This window comes from Phocoena sinus, chromosome X, assembly GCF_008692025.1.
Source record: "Phocoena sinus isolate mPhoSin1 chromosome X, mPhoSin1.pri, whole genome shotgun sequence".
Taxonomy (NCBI): Eukaryota; Metazoa; Chordata; class Mammalia; order Artiodactyla; family Phocoenidae; genus Phocoena; species Phocoena sinus.
In genome coordinates, this window is record NC_045784.1 from 24,344,803 (window position 1) to 24,366,616 (window position 21,814).

At 38.3% G+C, this 21,814-nt stretch overlaps 1 long non-coding RNA gene across 1 annotated transcript in view; it reads left to right on the plus strand.

Moving 5' to 3' along the window:
* The first annotated feature begins 6,537 nt into the window (after positions 1 to 6,537).
* Positions 6,538 to 21,814, plus strand: part of LOC116747763 — a 145,200-nt gene continuing 129,923 nt past the window's right edge. The window contains exon 1 of the long non-coding RNA XR_004348109.1: positions 6,538 to 6,613. This is a non-coding gene — a long non-coding RNA (uncharacterized LOC116747763). The remainder of the gene's footprint in view (positions 6,614 to 21,814) is intronic.

Here is a 21,814-nt window from a genome sequence, read left to right on the forward strand (position 1 = left end):
CTAAAGTTTGGTCAAGACAAATTGGAGGGTAAGAAATGGCCAATTGTGAATATTTGGTCAAGCACAACTGGGCAGTTTTGGGTTCTGAGGATCCGCCAGTGTCTTGGTGAGAAAGGTAACGGTGAATCTTTTATTTTGAACACTTTGTCACTTCTGGCTGCCAATTAAGGGATTCAGTGTTTAATCTCTAGTCCCTTAAATTTAACGTATGTATCTCCTCCTATGGAATACCCCGTTTTTAGAAGTTATTCTTTTCTTTTAGTATAAAATGGCTCAAATTCCAGTTCCATGAATAGTGGGAAACAGCCATGGGCAGAAATCAATGAGGTTTTCTTGGGAGGGAGAAGAGAAGAAGAACTTTCCCTGCTTCTCCACCACTATCTAACTCCCCGCTGAAAATTTGAGCTTCAGAGCTTCGGTCCTACCATTAGGGGAAAGAAAAAAATGCCTTACAAATTCCCCATGAAATTCTCTCTAATACCCCTGCTTCTGCAACCTCTACTTGTTTTTATACACTGAAGCTGGTGAGCAAGTTGGTATTTACATACCTCCTTTAAAAGCCCTGCAGAGATGGTCTTCTCCTAATTTGGGAATAGGAGGTTATTGCTACTTAATATCCTGTGGCCTCAGACACAAATATTAAAATAGTTCCATTTAACATCCAGCTTTCACATTCTTCATATTGTGAATGGGTTCTTCATAGAAAAGTCAAAGCAGTTAAGTAAACATACACTGGAAAAATTATAATTAAATTATCACATACAATAATTTAAAATGCCACAGCTATTGAATATGTGGAAAGTACTGTGATAAGAACAGGAGAGTGTCATGGGGAAAGTTACAAAGAAAAAAGATTAGTTGGCACTTAATTTTTAGTGTGTCAATCACTGGTTTTTGGAACACATTTTTACATTATTAATCTTCAAACCTACAACATTCATACCAAGGATGATTTTGTTGAACTGCACATCACGGAGAACTATTCGTGTTGATAACAATGTAGTTTCCTTTCAGATCGACAGCCACTGCAAGAATGCCTTTTAGATGTATTATTGTTCTTATCCATCAAACCAGAGCTATCTTAATAGGCAAACTAATGAGATTTGTCAAGATTTTATTTATTTTACTCATAAATGGTGGCCAGCATTTCAGAATTGTAACAGGGCAAGGAAACAGTTTCTTCATAATAAATCTAAAGAGATCCAGCTTAATTTAACTTAAAAATATTAATTTTACAAAATTAACTGGTACTAATCAAAAATAGCAAAAAATACATTTAGCAAATATTCAAAATAATATTACCTGTAGAAATCTAAATTGTTGATATTAGAGCCACCAAAATATTTTTGTTACAATAGGATATCCCTTAAACATCTTCATCTAGAACGAGAAATATGCTGCTAATGCCCAAGTGATAGAGAATCTGTGCCCATACTGCCTGCCATTCCATGATTCAGGCCAAAATGAAGGCAGGTCTTTGCTAATACGTAAATTGTTTATTCTAGGGCTTTCCACTGGAAAGAAGAGAAATGCTTAATTAGTATGCTCTAGACCAAACTGCATATTTTGTATTATGCATTTCATAATCACTTCACCTTTAACATTTTAATTAATTAAAACTATAAAGTTAATTATAGAAATAAAATTAAGTCATGGAGGTAACAATTTTCCCATATTTTTGTGACTATCTCTATTTGATACAGCTACAGAGTGAATTAGGGAGGGCTACAATATATATTTGCTCCCTACCTCTTGAGAGATAGGCTTAAACATTTACATTGGATAAAAGCCCTTTTAGGCTGCCTTCAGTGCATCATCAAGGATTCATTCTGGAGTTTTCATGTCAGTTAGGCAACATTACTCTTTGAAGGACTCAGATGTGAGGCACTGTTTTATGTTCTATAGAAAGATATGTCTGCCTTCAAAAATCTAATGATCATTTGAGGTAGAGAGCATACAAAGTGAACAGGTATAATCCAAATGTATTAGCAAGTTCTGAGAACAAAACATAGAGAACTGATATTACTGATGATGTTATACATGGCCTTTGGACCAAAATTCTAAAGTCAAGCAAACATTACACTTTTGATCTTTGTTTCTGGCTGCAGGTAGTGTATCATAGCAATTATGCAAACCAAACAAAACATATAGTTAAAAAACCCCACCAGCTTTAAACAAACAAACTGAGATAAATCTTGGGCAGTAGGTCTACAAGTAGGATAATTTTTAAATCTCTCTGAGCCTTTTCTTCCTCTGAAAAATGTGAAAAGTTATCTGTCTCCTAAAACAGAATTATGCAAAGATCTGTGCCTGACATATTGTAGGCATTCTATAAATGTAGCTCTTATTACACTGCATATAGTAACATTTGCTGACAAATACATAACTGGGGGAAATGGTGTACATGAAAGCACAAAGCAACTTTTTCTTGAAAAACAACTGAAGAGAATGAAAAGAAGCTAAAATAAGAGAGTATGTAATCAGCTCTAAAACTACGGAAGGAGTTTAAAACTTAGGTTCCAAGCTTAGAGAATGTAATTTAACAATTTGGTTTATATTGGCAATGAAATTCTAAAGCTCCACTTTTAGAAAGGAAGGCATAGAGGAGTAAGTAAATGAGTAAACAAAAAAGAAAAAAATTACTAATATATCCCAATATAAAAAGCATATTTTTGGCATGACAATGCCTCCTCATAGAACTTAGGCAGAAAGTCTTCCCACAGAACCTAGTGCAATGAGAAAGATAAAATGTGTGAAATGATTGAAGAGAAATTCTAAGCCTGCACTAGAAGTTTAACCAAGCCATAACATTTTTTTCTATCCATTTGTTTTCAGCTCCTCAGCTCATGGTCTAAGATGAAAATTCATCCAGTATCCATGTAGATAGTGAAGAAAGCCAAAGTGAAACCTATTACACCATTTTGGTGCCAGGAGTGGGCCCAGAGAGAATTCCCCAAACTAGCATTTAAAAATAACTGTAGGGCTTCCCTGGTGGCGCAGTGGTTGAGAGTCCGCCTGCCGATGCAGGGGACACAGGTTCATGCCCCGGTCCGGGAAGATCCCACATGCCGCGGAGCGGCAGGGCCCATGAGCCATGGCCACTGAGCCTGCACGTCCAGAGCCTGTGCTCCGCAGCGGGAGAAGCCACAACAGTGAGAGGCCTGCGTACCGCAAAAATAAATAAATAAATAAATAAAAATAACTGTATACATGTATTCCTCAAAGAAATATCCATATGCTGATTCATGGATAAGTAGGGGAAATAAAATTGGGAACTATGTAAAATTATAAAAGGAGAAGAGAGGATGAAGAAGCAGCGGGAGGAGGAGGAAGAAGTAGAGGATTCTCCAGAGAGAGGATGAAGGGAGAAGGAAGGAAGGCAGGAAGGCAGAAGAAATTAGGAAAAAGAGAGACAGAGGAGTGGAGCTCACCCTAGAAGTATTCTTTTAAAAAAGAAAAAAAAAAACGAAAGGAAAAGAATATAAAAGGCAAAAGTTTAAACAACCCTTCACAGATTCAAGGAAATTAAAAGGAAAACTACCACTATGAAAATAAGACTATGAGTTATAAGATAATGTAAAAACAGAATAAGATAAAAAGGGCACTTCCAAAATTAAGGAATTAAACAGAGAAGAAAAGATGGAAATTTAAAATGCATGTCAAAGCAGTGAAGAGCAAAAACAAAGCTGCCAAGAAGTGAATCAGTGACCTAAAAGTAAGAATTGGTAAAAGTCACAGAGAGAGTAAAGAGAGGGTAGCGGGTGGCCTGAAAAACAAAATGAATACATGGAATAGAAAATAAATGTTTTAAGAATATGACGTAAGGGAATTTTTCTATAATAAAAAAAGACGAGATACTCAATCTGAAAGTGTTCACTGTGTACCAAGACAATTCATAAGAAATATTAGTGCTAATATATATCCTAGTGAAATGACTAAACAACAAAGATAGAGCCCCATAAGCCTTTAGTCAGAGAAATAAGGCCATTAAGTTGGTGAAAAATGTTAAGATGGACTACTAGTTCTATTCAAGAGCATTAGACTTAAGAAGTAAAAACAGCAATATCTACTGGATTTTTAAAAAAAGTAACATTGCCCCCCCAACTTTTAAAAGTTGATATGTGCATTATAGAACCCAACAAGCAAAGGACATAAAGAAACATCCATAATCACAAGGAGTTTACAGTTTGACTTGAACTTCTAGTCCTGTGTGTGTGTGTGTGTGTGTGTGTGTGTGTGTCTGTACATTTACACAGTGACACACGGTTTTGTGCTTGAGATCATATAGTATGCATCATTCTTTTTCACATATAAAGATATTTACCAGTTGAAAGCCCAAAGGCCATGACTATTTGGATAACCAAGAATATAATACACCAATTTCAATCAGGATAGACATGCAATCTTGTCTTTCTGATGGTCAAATATTGCTTAAATGACAAGCCTCTGGATAAACAAATATTGGCAGAGATACAATTAAAATAGTGCATTCCCTTAATGTTCAATTTAAAATGAAACACAAAGCAAAGGAGTACAATAAGTTTAATGCTTATAAGAGAATTATCAGGTCTATACTATTAAAATAATATGTAGAAGGTGTTTCTATTGAGTTGCTTTACAATGTATTCATATAGTATGCACACATACATCAGTCTTCTCCTCCCTCTTTGCCTGACCCAGTACCTAAGTACAGTAGGTACTGCTCAAAGAGAAGGTTTAGCCATTCCCTTCCCTTAACAGAGTTCATGCAAATTTTAACCAAAAAACCCCCCACATATTAATGAAGTGTGTCACTTTACTATTTCTACTTTTAACATACTTTGTGCATCTCAGAACATGTAGAAAGACTAGATATTTCATAGAAGGGCATAACATAGTCAACTATACACACAATAGTGAGGATTAATATCTTGCCTTTGCAATTCTCTCTTCCAATGTCCTTCAACCCAATGCTCAAAAGTTGATAGTATACTGCTCACAGAAGTGCTTTAGCAATTACATTTCCAAAGAAAATATTTCCCATCAATATTTTCACAGCTATTCAAAAGTCTTATTTTACTACCACTACTTTAAATACACTGGGCATTTCTAAATATCTAGAAAAGTTATCTATCTAAAATAAGAACTTATTTGTCCACATTATACACAGTACCATTAAACAAAAATTCACATGTAACAAAATGATAATGGTCCAAGGTGACTGCTCACTGTGACCTTCCTGGACCTCAACCATGTCCTTCTCACCTCCTCCTCTATACCACTGATACAGTGGACAAGTATAGACAAGTATACTGCTCAGAGGCAGCTGAACAAATTCAAATTCATTTCCAAAAGTATTTTACGGAGGACAAGATTTCCTATGAGTTTCAATATAAAGTACACAAATGGGCTAATTTTATTCATACAACTAAGAATTCGTACAATTCTTAAACATCTGGATACTAGATGTTGCAAGCTGGGATTTATTTGTCCGTTATGGGCTATAAACAGAGCAAAACAAAATGCAGCTCAAAGAGGAGGTTTAGTCATTTTGTAACCAAAAGATAAGACTTCATACGAATTTTAATAAAATAGTAACAAAATATGTTCTTTTACTACCTCTACTTTTAACATAGTTTGTGCCTCTCAGAAAATTTGGAACATGAAGAAAGATATTTCAAAAAAGGGCATCACCTTATCAACTACGTATACAGAAGGGAAATAAAATGCATACACAGAACAATGGTTATAACATGAAAATATCCTCTAAATATGAATTCTTTCCTTTCTTTCTTTCCAAGACCTTTTGCTCCACCCTTCTAACCCACCAAATAAATGTGGTCCTGTGTTGCTCCTAGTGTCTATTCTGTTGGTGGCCGAAAGATTCCGTTTCCGAAAGTCATGCCAGAAATCATTTGTTTTTTTAAGATTTTTTTTTTAAACAAGAAGTTCACTTAATAAGACCTGTGAGGGACTTCCCTGGCGGTCCAAGACTCCCCACTTCCACTGCAGAGGGCATGGGTTCCATCCCTGGTGGGGGAAATAAGATCCCTCATGCAGCCAGGCGCAAGCAAAAATAAAAATAAATAAGACCTGTGATTTCTAACTCTATTTTTTATTCAGTGTCAGCAACCTCTTTAGGTCTAGAAGCCTCGATGTAGCACAAAAAGAATTTTAACTTGTCTCCTAAAAGGTTGGGAGAAAAACTGAGAGAAGTCTTTTTATACTATATGAATTAAGCCTTTTATAAACGGCTAGTACATCTTTTAAAACGTTGGGCCCTCTCTGCTAGCCCAAGGCAGTACATTGTTCTATCTTTCCCCTCACCCACTCTCCAGACCTGGTAACAGGCCTTCCATCCACCACTGCAATCAGGTCACTGGAACAGGCCGTCGCTGCCTCTGGGACTGGCTGGGTCCCCAGCGCGTGAGGAGACCAGCGCAAGAGTCCCCAGTGCCCAGAGCACGGGCAGGCTGGTGACTGCAGAGCTTCCGGAACCCTTGTGGGTCGGCACGCGTGTGATCGGAAGAGCCCCCGGGGGCACCAGCTCAAAGGCCGGAAGTGGCCGGAAGAGCAGTGGGTCGTTTGCGTGAGGTCCGAACGGTGACTGGAAGGTGCTTCAGCGCTCAAGCAGGTAAATGGCTGGAAGGGCCTGGGTGCCACAGTGGGCGGGCTTGGTGGTGGCATGAGGGGTCCCCAGGGTCCTCACTGCATAGACTGTACAGTCTCTGAAAGGGAAACCGGGTTCTGAGCTCAGGGTCGGACCAGTGACTGGAACGGACCCCACTGCATCAGCGTGTGGCAAGGATGGTTGCTGATAAGGCCCTAGGTTCCATACCACGTGGGCAGGTTGGTGACTGGAAGGAACCCCGGGGCACCAGCACGCGGTAAGGATGGTGGCCAAAAGGAAAAGCCTTAGACCCCAGAATGGGGGCAGGCCAGTACCTGGTAACCAGACAGCCCTAGCACGCCGGGGTTGGGGGGAGGGGCATGCAAGGTGACTGGAAGGGTGCTTCTTTTCCCTGGACGCAGGCAGGCTGGTGACTGGAAAGCCCTATACAGGAAAAAAAAATGCACGTATGGACATTAGTAAGGACACTATTGAGTGACTGTTGCCATAGGGGGAGAGGGGCAATTGCACTGGGAGATGTTTGAAGCCTAAGCCAGAAACAACTTAGGAAAGGGGTGGGCAAGCAAAGCTCTTGTATACTCAGAGCATGGAATAGGTGGCTGTGGAAGGAGGAAGGAGGATGCTAAAAACTGCAAGCAGGAGGGCCTGCAACTTAACAACTATATCAAATATTGCACTGAAGGAAAGGTTGAGGCAGGAAATGTTTATTTGTGCTTAAGCACCTGAGTCAGAGGTTTGGGCCTAAAGGGAACAAACAAGTTGTAGTTAGGAAGTTCAAATAAAGTTTAGGGCATAGCTGTCCTAGGCTAACCAGTCTAAAGCTGTGTCAAGCAAAACGTTTGATCCATCTTGTCAGTCCCTTCTCTTGTTCAAGAAAGGCTCAGTGTTACTGCCGTTGAACAACTCAGAGGTAAGGCTAATCTAAAGTAGGTGATGGCTAACTGAAATACTCCTCAGGGTCAGAGTTTTCTTGGTGGTGTCCCTGGAGGACCAGTAGAACCATCTGTTGGACCATCTGGCAGAGGTCAGTTGTTTTAGGGTCTGAAAGATGAGCCATCTGAAAAAAGCAATGCCCAAAATGCAAAAGATAAATATTATAAAAGGTCATATTAAAGAGCCATGAATCAAGCACTAAAGGTATCCAGGCCAGTGAATTCCAGGAGGTCAGTGGATGAAAATCTTTCGATTATGTAACATTGGTCATTGACTTTTTTCTTGTTTTTATTTTTTTTTATTGTGGTATAATTGATTTACAATATTTTACTAATTTCAGGTGTACCACATAGTGAATCAAAATTTTAATAGATTGTACTCCATTTAAAGTTATTATAGGGCTTCCCTGGTGGCACGGTGGTGGAGAGTCCGCCTGCCGATGCAGGGGACACGGGTTCGTGCCCCGGTCTGGGAAGATCCCACATGCCGTGGAGCGGCTAGGCCCGTGAGCCATGGCTGCTGAGCCTGTGCGTCCGGAGCCTGTGCTCCGCAACGGGAGAGGCCACAACAGTGAGAGGCCAGTGTACCGCAAAGAAAAAAAAAAAAAAGTTATTATAAAATATTGGCTATATTCCTTGTGCTGTACAATATATCCTTGTTGTTTATTTTATACATAGTAGTTTGTGTCTCTGTGCCCCTCCCCCCTTCCCTGTCCCCAGTGGTAACCACTAGTTTGTTCTCTGTATGTGTGAGTCTGTTTCTTTTTTTTAATGTTCATTAATTGTTTTATTTTTTAGATTCCACATATATAAGTGATATCATATGGTGTTTGTCTTTCTCTTTCTGACTTACTTCACTTACTATGATCATTTCTAGGTCCATCCATGTTGCTGCAAATGGTATTATTTTGTTCTTTTTTATGGCTGAGTAGTATTCCATTGTATATATGTACCACATCTTCTTTATCCATTCATCTGTCACTGGACATTTATGTTGTTTCCATGTCTTGGCTATTGTGAATAGTGCTGCAATGACATTGGGTGCATTTATCTTTTTGAATTATAGTTTTGTGGGAATGTATGCCCAGGAGTGGGATTGCAGAATCATATGGCAACTCTATTTTTAGGTTTTTGAGGAACCTCCTTACTGTTCTCCACAGTGGCCGCACCAATTTACATTCCTACGGACACTGTACAAGGGTTCCCTTTTCTCCACAACCTTGCCAATATTTGTTATTTGTGGTCTTTTTGATGATAGCCATTCTGACAGGTTTGAGGTGAGATATCATTGTGGTTTTGATTTGCATTTCTCTGATGATTAGCAATGTTGAGCATCCTTTCGTGTGCCTGTTGGCCATCTGTATGCCTTCTTTGGAAAAATGTCTGTGTAGGTCTTCTGCTCATTTTTTTTTTTTTTTTTTTTTTTTTTTTTTGCAGTACGCGGGCCTCTCACTGTTTTGCCTCTCCTATTGCAGAGCACAGGCTCCGGACGCACAGGCTCAGCGAGCCCGCTCCACGGCATGTGGGATCTTCCCGGACTGGGGCACGAACCCCTGTCCCCTGCATCGGCAGGCGGACTCTCAACCACTGCGCCAGCAGGGAAGCCCTTCTGCTCATTTTTTAATCAAGGTTGTTCATTTGTTTGATATTGAGTTGTATGAGCTGTTTATATATTTTGGATATTAACCCTTTATTGGTCATATTATTTGCATTCTCCCATTCTTTTCATTTTATCAATGGTTTCCTTTAATGTGCAAAAGCTTTTAAGTTTAGCTAGGCCTCGTTTGTTTAGTTTTGCTTTTTTTTCTTTTGCCTTAGGAGACAGATCCAAAAAAATACTGCTCTAATTTATGTCAAAGAGTGTTTTGCCTATGTTCTCTTCTAGGAGTTTTATGGATTCACATCTTACATTTAGGTCTTTAATCCATTTTGAGTTTATTTTTGTATATGGTGTGAGAAAATGTTCTAATCTCATTCTTTTACATGTACTGTCCAGTTTTCCCAGCACCACGTATTGAAGAGGCTCTCTTTTCTCCATTGTATATTCTTGCTTCCTTTGTGGTAGATTAATTGAACATATGTGTGTGGGTTTTTTTCTGGGCGCTCTATTCTATTCCATTGATTTATGTGTCTGTATATGTGCCCGTACCATACAGTTTTGATTACTGTAGCTTTTTAGTATAGTCTGAAGCCAGGAAGTATGACACCTCCAGTTCTGTTCTTTGTGTTTTTGGGTTTTTTCCAAGATTGTTTGGCTATTCAGGGTGTTTTGTCTTTCCATACAAATTTTTAAATTATTTGTTCTAGTTCTGTGAAAAATGCCTTTGGTATTTTGATAGGGATTGCACTGAGTCTGTATATTGCCTTGGGTAGTATGGTCATTTTAACAATATTATTTCTTCCAATATATGAACACAGTATATCTTTCATTCTGTTTGTATTGTCTTCAATTTCTTTCATCAGTGTCTTATAGTTTTCCAAGTACAAGTGTTTTACCTCCTCACTTAGATTTATTCCTAGGTATTTTATTCTTTTAGATGCAGTGGTAAATGGGTAAGTTTCTCCTTCTGATAGTTCGTTGTTAGTGTATAGAAATGCAACAGATTTCTGTATGTTGGTTTTGTATCCTGCAACTTTACCAGATTCATTGATGAGCTCTCATAGTTTTTTGGTGGTGTCTTGAGGATGTTCTGTGTATAGAATCATGCCATCTGCAAACAGTTTTACTTCTTCCTTTCCAATTCCTTTTATTTATTTTGCTTGTCTGATTGCTGTGGCTAGGACTTCCAATACCATGTTGAATAAAAGTGGCAAGAGTAGGCATCCTTGTCTTGTTCCTGATCTTAAAGGAAATGTATTCAGCACTTCACAGTTGATTATGATGTTAGATGTAGGCTTATCATGTGTGTCCCTTATTATATTGAGATGTGTTCCCTCTATATCTGCTTTGTGTAGAGTTTTCATTATAAATGGATATTGATTTTTGTTAAAAGCTTTTCCTGCATCTATTGAGATGGTCACATGATTTTTTAATCTTCAGTTTGTTAATATGGTGTATCACATTGATTGATTTGCAAATATTGAACCAACCTTGCATTCCCCTGATAAATCTCACTTGATCATAGTGTATGATTTTTTTAAATGTATTATTGAGTTTGGTTTGCTCATGTTTTGTGGAGGAATTTTGCATCTTTGTTCATCAGTGTTATTGGCCTATAATTTTCTTTTCTTGTGATATCTTTGACTGGTTTTGGTATCAAGGTGATGCTGGCATCGGAGGCTGAGTCTGGAAGTGTTACTTCCTCTGAAATTTTTTGGAATAGTTTGAGAAAAGTAGGTGTTAACTTTTCTCTAAATTTTTGGCAAAATTCACTTTTCTCTAAATGTTTGGCAGAATTAATCTGTTCCTGGACTTTTGTTTATTGAGAGTTTTTTTTTCTTTTAATTACTGATAAAATTTCTGGTAACTGGTCTGCTCACATTTTCTATTTCTTCCTGTTTCACTCTTAGGAGATTGTATACTTCTAGGAGTTTGTCCATTTCTCCTAGGTTGTCCATTTTATTAGCACATAGTTGTTCATAGTAAGCTCTTAGGATCCTTTGTATTTCTGTGTTGTCATTTGTATTGTGTTGTCATTTATGATTTATTGATTTGGGTCCTTTCTTTTTCTTGACGAGCCTAGCTAAAGGTTTAACAATTTTGTTTATCTTTTCAAAGAACCAGCTCTTAGTTTCATTGATCTTTTCTATTGTTCTTAGTTTGTTTCTGCTCTGATATTTATGATTTCTTTCCTTCTACTAACTTTGGGTTTTGTTGTTTTCTTTTTCTAGTTCCTTTAGGTATAAGGTTAGGTTGGTTATTTGAGATTTTTCTTGTTTCCTGAAGTAGGCTTGTATTGCTAAAAACTTCCCTCTTAGAACTTCTTTTGCTGTATTCCATAGATTATGGATCATTGTGTTTTTGTTTTCATTTGTCTCCAGGTATCTTTTTATTTAATCTTTGATTTCCTCAGTGATCCATTTGTTGTTTAGTAGCATATTGTTTAGCTTCCAGGTATTTGTGTATTTTGCAGATTTTTTTTTTTTTCTTTTAGGTGACTTCTAGTCTCATAGCATTGTGATCAAAAAAGATACTTTTTTTTTTCAAAATACTTACATTTACTCAGTCTTGTTTTGTGGTCTGGCATGTGATCTGTCCTGAATGTTCCATGTGCACTTGAAAAGAATGTGTATTCTGCTGCCTTTGGATGGAATGTTCTTTATATATCTATGACCATTTGGTCGAATGTGTCATTTAAGGCCAGTGTTTCCTTATTGATTTTTTGTCCGGATGATCTATCCAGTGATGTAAGTGGAATTAAAGTCCCCTACTCTTATTGTGTTACTGTAAATTTCTCTCTTTATGTTTGTTAATATTTGCTTTAGTTATTTAGGTGCTCCTGTGTTGGATACATACATACTTAAAATTGTTATATCTTCTTCTTGGATCGATGTCTTGATCATTATGTAATGTCCTTCTTCGTCTCTTGTAACAGTCTTTGTTTTAAGGTCTATTTTGTCTGATATAAGTACTGCTACCCTGGCTTTCTTTTGGTTTCCATTTGCATGAAATACCTTTTGCTATCCCCTCACTTTCAGTCTGTGTGTGTCTTTAGATCTGAAATGAGTCTCTTGTAGGCTGCATATGTATGGGTCCGGTTTTTGTGTCCATTCAGCCACTCTATGTCTTTTGATTAGAGCATTTACTCTGTTTACATTTAAAGTAATTATTGTTAGGTATATACTTATTGCCATTTTGTTAATTTTTGGTGGTAATTTTTGTAGTTCTTTCTTGCTCCTTTCTTCCTCTTTTGCTCTCTTCCATCATGATTTGATGACTACCTTAAGTGTTGTGTTTGGATTAATTTTTCTTTTTTGTATGTGTATGTATTATAGATTTATGGTTTGTGGTTATCATGAGGTTTATACATAGTTTTTTTATATGTATACACACACAAACATATATGATTATTTTAAGTTGCTGCTCTCTTAATTTCAAACACAGTTTAACAACCCTGCATTTTTAGTACCCTCCCTCCACAATTACTGTTTTTGACATTATATTTTATAACTTTTTGTTTTGTGTATTCCTTAACTACTTATTTTGGATATACATAATTTTGCTACTTTTGTCTTTTAACCTTCCTACTAGGTTTGTACATGGTTGATTTACTACCTTTACTGTTAATTTCCTTTTACCAATGAGCTTTTTCCTTTTGTAATTTTCATGTTTCCTTTGTGGCCTTTTCCTTTTCACTTAGAGAAGTCCCTTTAACATTTCTTGTAAAGGTGGTTTGTTGGTGCTAAACTCTTTCAACTATTGCATGTCTGTAAAACTTTTGATCTCTCCATCAAATATGAATGAAAACCTTGCCTCATATGGTTGTAGGTTTTCCCTTTCATCACTATAAATGTATTGTGTCACTCCCTTCTGGCCTGCAGAGTTGCTGCTGAAAAGTCAGATGATAGCCATATGGGAGTCCCCTTGAATGTAACTTGTTGCTTTTCCCCTGCTGCTTTTAATATTTTCTCTTTATCTTTAATTTCTGCCATTTTATTACAGTGTGTCTTGCTGTGATCCTCTTTGAGTTGATCCTGTTTAGGGCTCTTTGTGCTTCCTGGACCTTGATATCTGTTTCCTTTAATGTAATAGCTGAAAGCTTTTTTATCCTTTTTTCTTTTTTTCTGTTCAGCATTAGTGATTTCCACTGCTCTGTCTTCCAGCTTGCTGATCTATTCCTCTGTATCATTTAATCTACTGTTAATTCCTTCTAGTGTATTTTTCATTTCAGTTATTATATTCTTCACCTCTGTTTGTTTGTTTGTTCCAGATATTTTCTAACTCTGTTAAAAAATTCTAACTTCTCCCTCTGCTCAAGCATTCTTCTCCCAAGTTCTTTGATCATCTTTACAGTCATTACCTTGAACTCTTTTTGGGTAGATTGCCTATCTCTGCTTCACTTAGTTCTTTTTCTGGGGTTTTATCTTGCTCCTTCATGTGGAATATGTTCCTCTGTCTCTTCATTTTGCCTAATTTGCTGTTTTTATTTCTACGTATCTAGCAGATTGGTTACATTCTGCTACCTTGGAGAAGTAGCCTTTTATAGAAGACATCCTATTCATTGCAGCAGTGTACTCCCCTCTGGTCACCAGACCTATATGCTCCAGGGGGTTTCCCCCTATGTGGACTGCATGCGGCTTTCTACTGTTGTGGGTTGACTACTGTGAGTAGTCTAGTAGGTGTGGTTGGACCCCTGTCCAGTTGTTTGCCAGGCCCTGCCTTGTGTGGAGACTGCCAGCCACTGGTTGGCATGGCTGAGTCATGAGGCAACTGGCCGCAGAACCCTGGGGGCTCCAAGGGTTACAGCTGGCTCACTGGTGGGCAGAGCTGAGTTCTGGGGTGGATGGTTATGGGACTGGGGTTCCCAGATCTAGTATTGGCCTTCCAGTGGGTATGGCTGGTTCCTGACATGGTTAGCTGTGGATTCTGGGGTGTCTCAAAGCTGGTATTGGCCCACTGGTGAGTGGCTGGATCCCAGGGTGACAGGCTGAGGAGTCAAAGGTATCTTAGAGCTGGTGTTGGCCTGCTGGTATGTGAGGTTGGAGCCTGGGTGGTTCCAGGGCTGGTGCTGGCCTGCTGGTGGGCAGGACCAGGTCCCAGGGGGTTCTGGGGTTAGTGCCAGCTCACTGGTGGGTGGATCTGGGTCCCAGGGTCTCAGGCTTCAGGGCCCCGGGGGTCCCGAATCTTGGGTCAGCCCACTGGTGCGTGGAACTGGCTCTCAGTGATGCTGACTGACGGACCCAAGGAGTCCCAGAGCTGGTACTGGCATGCTGGCAGGCAGGGCCAGGGCCGGGTGGTCCTAGGGCTATGCCAACTTGCTGGTATGTTGGCTGGGTCTTGAAAATGCAGGCTGTGGAGTTGCAGTGACCCTGAGGCTAGTGTCTGTGTGGGGTTGTGGCCCCAGGGATCCTGGGGTTGGTGCACTCCCATTAGTGGGTGCATCCAGGTCCTGGGGCTAGTGCCAGCCCTCTGTCAGGCAGATACAGGTCCTGAGGTCTCTGGCTGCAGGGCCTACGGGTCCCAGAGCTAGTGTTGAATCTCCAGTGGGTGGGGCTGAGGCCCAGGGTGTTCTGGAGCTGATATTGGCCCAATGGTGAATGGAACTGGATCCTGGTATGGCTGACTGAGGGCCCCAAGGTGTCCCTGAGCTGCCAGCCTGCTGGTGGGTTGGGCTGATGCCCAAGGGGTCCTGGGGCTGGTACCTGCCCACTCATGTGTGAGGCTGGTCTCGGGGCTAGTACTGGCCCTCTGATGGGTGGGAAAAAGGCCCAGGGGACCTTGAGGCTAATGTCAGCTCACCGACAGGTAGAGCCACATCCCAGGGTCTCTGGCTGCAGGACCCTGGGCTTCCCAGAGTTGGTGTGTTGGCCCACTGGGGGGTGAAGCTAGGACTCAGGGGGTCCTGGGGCTGGTGTCTGCCCACTTTTGGGCAGAGCTGGGTCCTGCGAGTCTCAGGCTGCAAGGCCCCAGGGGTCCCAGGAATAGCACCTGTGCAGTTGTGTGTGGGGTCAGGTCCTGGGCCCTCTGGTGGCTAGGGCCATGTCCTGGGGCCACTGTGGGCTCAGGAGTTCTTAAGACAGTCTGCCTGCTGGTGGGTGGGCCTTTGTCTCCCCACAGGCTACTTTCTTGGCCTGAGGCATCCAGTTACTGGTACAGACAAGCTAGTGAGTAGGGCTGGGTCCTGGTGCTAATAAGCTAGATGAAGGATTCCAAAATGGTTCTTGGCAGCATCAGTGTCCATGTGGTATAATGAGCTCCTGAAAATGGCTGCTGCCAATGTCTGTGTCCCCATTGTGATCTCCAGTTGCCTCCCACCTCTCCAGGAGGCTCTCCAAGATGAGTAGGTGGGTCTTACCCAGGCTCCTTCCAAATTACTGCTTCTGCCCTGGGTTCTGGAGCATGTAAGATTTTGTGTGCGCCCTTTAGGAGTGGAGCCTTGATTTCCCACAGCCCTCTGGGTCTCCCGAAAGTAAGCCCCACTGGCCTGCAGTGACATACTTTCTGGGGCCTATGTCCCTTTGCAGGACCCTTGGACTAGAGATCCTGATGTGGGGCTCATACCCATTGCTCCTTGGGGAGAACCTCTGCAATTGTAATTATCCTCTTGTTTGTGGGTTGCCCACCCTGGGGTATGCATTTGAGTATACTGCTACTCTGCCCCTCCTGTCTGTCTTGTTGTGGTTCCTTCTTTATATCTTTAGTTGTAGAAGATCTTCTCTGCTAGATTCTGGTCTTTCTCATAAGTAGTTTCTCTGTAAATAGTTGTAATTTTGGTCTGCCCATGAGAGGAAGTGAGCTCAGAGTCGTCCTACTCCTCTTGGCCAAGCTACGGAAAATGTCTGGTCATTGAGTTTTTGGTGATGTTGTCAACAGTCTTTGTTACCTCTTTTATAAGGGCATGCATTGCCTGAGCATTTCACCAGAACTTCTTAGTGACCCACACACTTCTCCAGGAAGAGATCAGGCCATGCATAGTCTGCTACAGTGATGAATCCTTCAAGGTATATATCAAGTTGGTCTGGCTTTAGCTAAACATTGCTCTTTCAGATCCTGGAGAAAAAGCCAGCAATTAGGCCACCTAGAGTCACTATAAGGATCTGGTAGTCAAGTTTTAGTTCTTGGTGATTCCAAGGTAAGAGAAAGAGAGAAAACCTAGAAATGTTAGTTTGGAGGGATATAGCCAGATATTGAAAGTACCTGAAAGATGGAAAAATTTGGTACAGGTTGACAGTTTGGACAAGGTAGTAGGGTTCATTCCAGTTTACAGGTAGATGCCAAAAATGGTTTTTCCACAGTGGGAGAGAAAGTCACTTAAATCTCTATCAGACAAGACAGAATTTTCATATCTATCAGTTACTTGCAATTCACAAAGAGGTAGGAAGTAGCTCAAAGAAAACTGACAGGGTCAGAATCTGATAACCCAGAAGGATGTGCTATAGTTTTTTTATTGAAAAATAATCAAAAAAATTTTTATATCTCATTTGTTTTCTTCTTTCAGTTTTATTGAGATATAATTGACATACAGCACTGTATAATTTTAAGATACACAGCACAATGACTTGACTTATATATACTGTGAAATAATTACCACAGTGAATTTAGTCATCCATAATCTCATATAGATAAAGTAAAAAAAAAAGTTTTTGTGATGAGAGCTGTTACGATCTACTGTCTTAGCAACTTTAAAATATACCATACATCAGTGTTAACTATACTCATTATGTTGTACATTACATTCCCAGTACTTATATATCTTATAACCGGAAGTTTGTACCTTTCAACCACCTTCATCCAATTCACCCAGCCCCAACCCCCACCTTTGGTAACCACAAATCTGATCTATTTTTCCATGAGGTTTTTTTAAAAAGAATATTCCACATATAAGTGAGATCATTAGTATTTCTCTTTCTCTGTAAGACTTATTTCACTTAGCATAGTGCCCACAAGGACCATCTATGGCAGAATTTCCTTCTTTTTTTGTGGCTAAATAGATTTCTGTTGTATGTATATACCACACTTTCTTTATCCATTTGTCTTTTGATGGACATTTAGGATGTTTTCATGTCTTGGCTATGTAAATAATGCCACAGTGAACATGAGGGTACAGACATGTCTTCAACATAGTGATTTGCTTTCCTTCAGATATATACCCAGCAGTAGAATTGTTGGACCATATGGTAGTTCTATTTTTAATTTTTTGAGGAACCTCCATACTTTCCATAGTGGCTGTACCAATGTATGATCATCCAAACAGTGCACAAGGGTTCACTTTCTCCATACCTTGAGAGCATTTATCTCTTGTCTTTTTGATGATAGCCATACTAACAGGTGTGAGGTGATGTCTCACTATCGTTTTGATTTGCATCTCCCTAATGATTAGTGATGATGAGTACCTTTTCAGAAACATTTTTTTTTCTACAGTTACCCCCCCCCCTTTGAACAACAATAATATCAAAGAAATATTATTCTGGATCACAGAATAAGGCTGATCTCATTAGAGTTGGCCTGATTATTTACATAGAAACAGCAGTAATGATTTTGTATATAAGCCTTTTTAAGTTTGCTGTAAGTTTTCACGAGGACTCTCAGACTGGAATGTAAAAAAAAAAAGCCTATTGAGGATAGGAAGGCAAGCCAAGAATTTGCCATCGCATTTTATCTTCAGTACCTGTAGATTTGGTTGAATCCCTCTTTTTTTGAGGTCGACAAAATATCTTAAGATTCCTTGCCTCTCAGGAAGTGATTTTCCTTACTCATTTATAAAACTAGAAACCTGTACCTAAGGTATCAGGCCAGTTTTCTTAAGAAGGCTTTGTAAGCATTTGCTCCATAAAGTCAACCTTTGTTCCTTTCCTTTAAAGTGTCTAGTCAGTCTCATTAAATGAATCTCATTCTCAAATATGACATTCCAGAAAAAGCCTTGGTTGCATAACTGATGCTTCCAGTTACGTTCTGTTAACAAGGAGGGTAGACTCATTGAATCTATGCACATAACTAATATTGCCATGAAAATAAGAATACTCAATAAGAGTTTCCAAATTATAGAGGGATCAGGCAGGGAGAGAAAGATAAATGTTTCATTTCTTTTCACAAAAGCATAGTCCACTAAATTGTTACGAGTTAGAGATAGCTTACATGCAGAAAATAGAGCACTAAAGTACTAGCAATATTCCTAACAAAACCTATAATCATCCTTCATCACTTCATTTAGTCCTATTTAATTAATTCCTGTTCCACATGATTTCAGGTTACCAGTTTCATGAACCCATCTGCTTTTCTACTAGAGTTCTGGAAATCCTGATTTGGGCCACTGGTATGGCCTCAAAGTTGTTTGATGCTATTAGAAACCTGTGCCCAAGAATACCCAGCTGGCATAGTCCTTTTCCATGGGTCTCTAAGACAATCCTTTATTTAAGACAAGCATTCTGTCCTGTAGCTGATGGCAAATGCTTTCAGGGAAGCATCAGAGTAAAAAAAGAAAACTATTGACAGAAGACAAAATGGCAGTAGTTAACTTATTACTGATAACTTTCAAAATGAATGATCTGATGAGAGTGCATTATAAAAACAATGCATTTAACCAGGAAATTTGGTTTTGTGGCATGCAAAACAAAATAAAGTCAATTCAAAAAGGTTTTAGACAAAATATCTATAAACATAGCAGTTAGCCCTATTTTCAAAGAATGGGTATCTAATTTATGAAAATGGGTGAACATAATGCTTGCAGTGAAAAAGACCTTCAAATGTAACATGTAATAATCCTGAGACATATAATACACCAAGAATACATCAAGCATTTATTTAGAGTATACCAAGAATATATCAAAAATATTAAGTAAAGAATGTCAAATCTGGAGTAGGTCCTGAACATCTTAATGAGACTCCATAGGCAAGTGATGGGAATTCTCAGTTGAAAACCATTGGCCTAGAACATGCTGGATTTAATTTTAAGAAATAAAATTGTGACCAAGTTAACACTTTAAAAAATAACTGAAATTATCACTAATAACATTATACTGTTGTTGTCTAATATCAAGAAGAACAGTACCAGGACTCTGATAAATGGAAACATCATTGACAGCAAGGACATTGATAAATCTCTAGGAAATTCAAGCAATTTCTTAAATATTTATATTAATAACATTTTACCCATACATATTTAGCCTAGGGAAGGCTAAGTGGTTCTTCTGATTTGACAACACTTCCCACATAACTCAAAACATATCAGATAATTTCTAGCAACTCTTTTTATAAGGTGAAAGAACAAATCCTTTGTAAATTTCCAGGGGCCTTTGGGAAATTCAGAGACAGTTTTAGGTGCAAAAGATAACATTTAGGATTCAGTTCTAGGAAGGCAAAATGTCAGAACTTGTCAGGAGGTTTGAACATTTAATTAAATGGGATCATGGGTCAGTGTAAAACAGCGCTTGGCTACCTAGTTTATGCCAGTGACAAAGACAGATTTTAAAAGTAAATATTGGAATTAACATGATTGTAAAAAACCTTACGTCTTTTAAAAGTGAGAACATTTTGTTTTCTTAAATAATCAGGGGCATGGTGAAGTCAACATAAGGCACAGGAAATTATTCTAATAAGACATAGCCTATTTGCCTTCAAAGCAGATTACCAGAAGAGAAAGTAAAACCTTTTACAACCTCTTAAGAGCAGACCAATAATCTAAGAAAATTGTGTCATTTAACACAGAGAAAACCAAATTCTAGTCTTGTATCAATATAATATTTGAATTAAAGCTGTTTTTAAAATCTTATTAATAAATTTATCAATCTTAACTAGCTTGGACCACAACAAAATTCCTCATCCATGAACCTTTTACAACTTTTTATATCCTTTCAGGTTTTGTCTAACACTTTTTTCTTTTTCATTCTGGAACAACCAGTTCTTTTACTTTAGGACAAAACTATTTCTCTTCCTTAATAAAAATATACTCTCTATATCTTGCATACACTATATCGATTATAAATTTTAATAATTGGTAACTTCTGTTATGTAGAAAAATCTTAGAAGTGGATAATTATGAACTGTCATACACTAGCATTTTATAGCAGACTAGCAAAGCTTGCAAATAAACATTTCACAACTTTTTATAATCATACAAAGGATACAGTAGTATGTCCTTGCAGTAAAATTTCTCAAATTGGAAAAAAGTGAACATGTTCATTAATAAATCCAAATATGTACAACCTTAAAATTATGCCTAGCAATTAATTTTTCAGTACTTTATCTCATTTATAATGATCTAGGTATTACTAGATATCTATATCTATAATGATCTAGATATTACTGAATATCTGTTAATTAACATCATTTAGCATAAATCTGTTTTCAGTTACCTAAGATCTTCAAAACTGTCTTTTTTAAATACAGCTATATTGAGATATAATTCCCATACCATACAGTTCACACCCCTAAGTGTACAGTTCAATGGTTTTTGATATAGTACATTATTAATTTTTTTAAATTGTGGTAAAAATATATGTATCATAAAATTTCCCTTTTAACCATTTTTAATTTCAGTTACATTAAGTACATTCACAATGTTGTGCAACCATAACTACTACCCACTTCCAGAACTTTTCACCATCTCAAACAAAAACTCTGTACCCATTAAACAATAACTTCCCATCCCCCCTGCCCCAGCCCCTGTAACCTCTATTATACTTTCTGTCTCTGTGAATTTATCTATTGAAGGTACCCCATATAAGTAGAATCATACAATATCTGTCCTTTTGTGTCTGGTTTGTTTCACTTAACATAATGTTTTCAAGGTTTGTCCATGTTGTAGCATGTATCAGAACTTCATTCCTTTTTATGGCTGAATAATATTCCACTGTATGTGTATACCATACTTAATTTATCTGTTCATCTGTTGATGGACACTTGGGCTGTTTCCACCTTTTGGCTATTGTGAATAATACTGCAAAGAATATTGGCATATACAAGTGTATTTTGGAGTATCTGCTTTTAAATTCCATTGGCTATACACCTTGGGGTAGATTTACTGGGCCATACGTTAATTATATGTGTAGTTTTTTGAGGTACCACCAAACTGTTTTCCATGGTGGCTAAATCATTTTACATTCCTCCCAGAAATGTATGAGGGTTCCAATTTCTCTACATATTATCTGACACTTATTCCATTTTTTAAAAAATGATAGCCCTCTTAGTAGGTATAAAGAGGTATATAATTATGATTTTGATTTGCATTTCTCTAGTGACCAATTATGTTGCACATTTCTTCGTGTGCTTATTGGCCATTTGTATATCTTCTGGAGAAACGTCTATTCAAGTCCCTTACCCATTGTTTAATTGGCTGTCCTTTTGTTGTAGAGTTGTAGATGTTACATAGTCTAGATATTAAACCCTTATCAGGTATATGATTTCCAAATATTTTTTCCCATCCCATAGGTTGTCTTTTCACATTGTTGATGATGTACTTTGATACACTAAGATCTTTAATTTTGATTAAGTCCATTATCTATTTTTTCTTTTTTTGCTCATGCTTTTGGTGTCATTTATAAGAAACCATTTCTGAATCCAAGGTCATAAAGATTTATTCCTGTTTTCTTCTAAGAGTTTTATGGTTTTTCTATTTATATTTAAGTTGTTGCTTCATTTTGAGTTAATCTGTGTATATGGGGTGAAGTAGGAGTC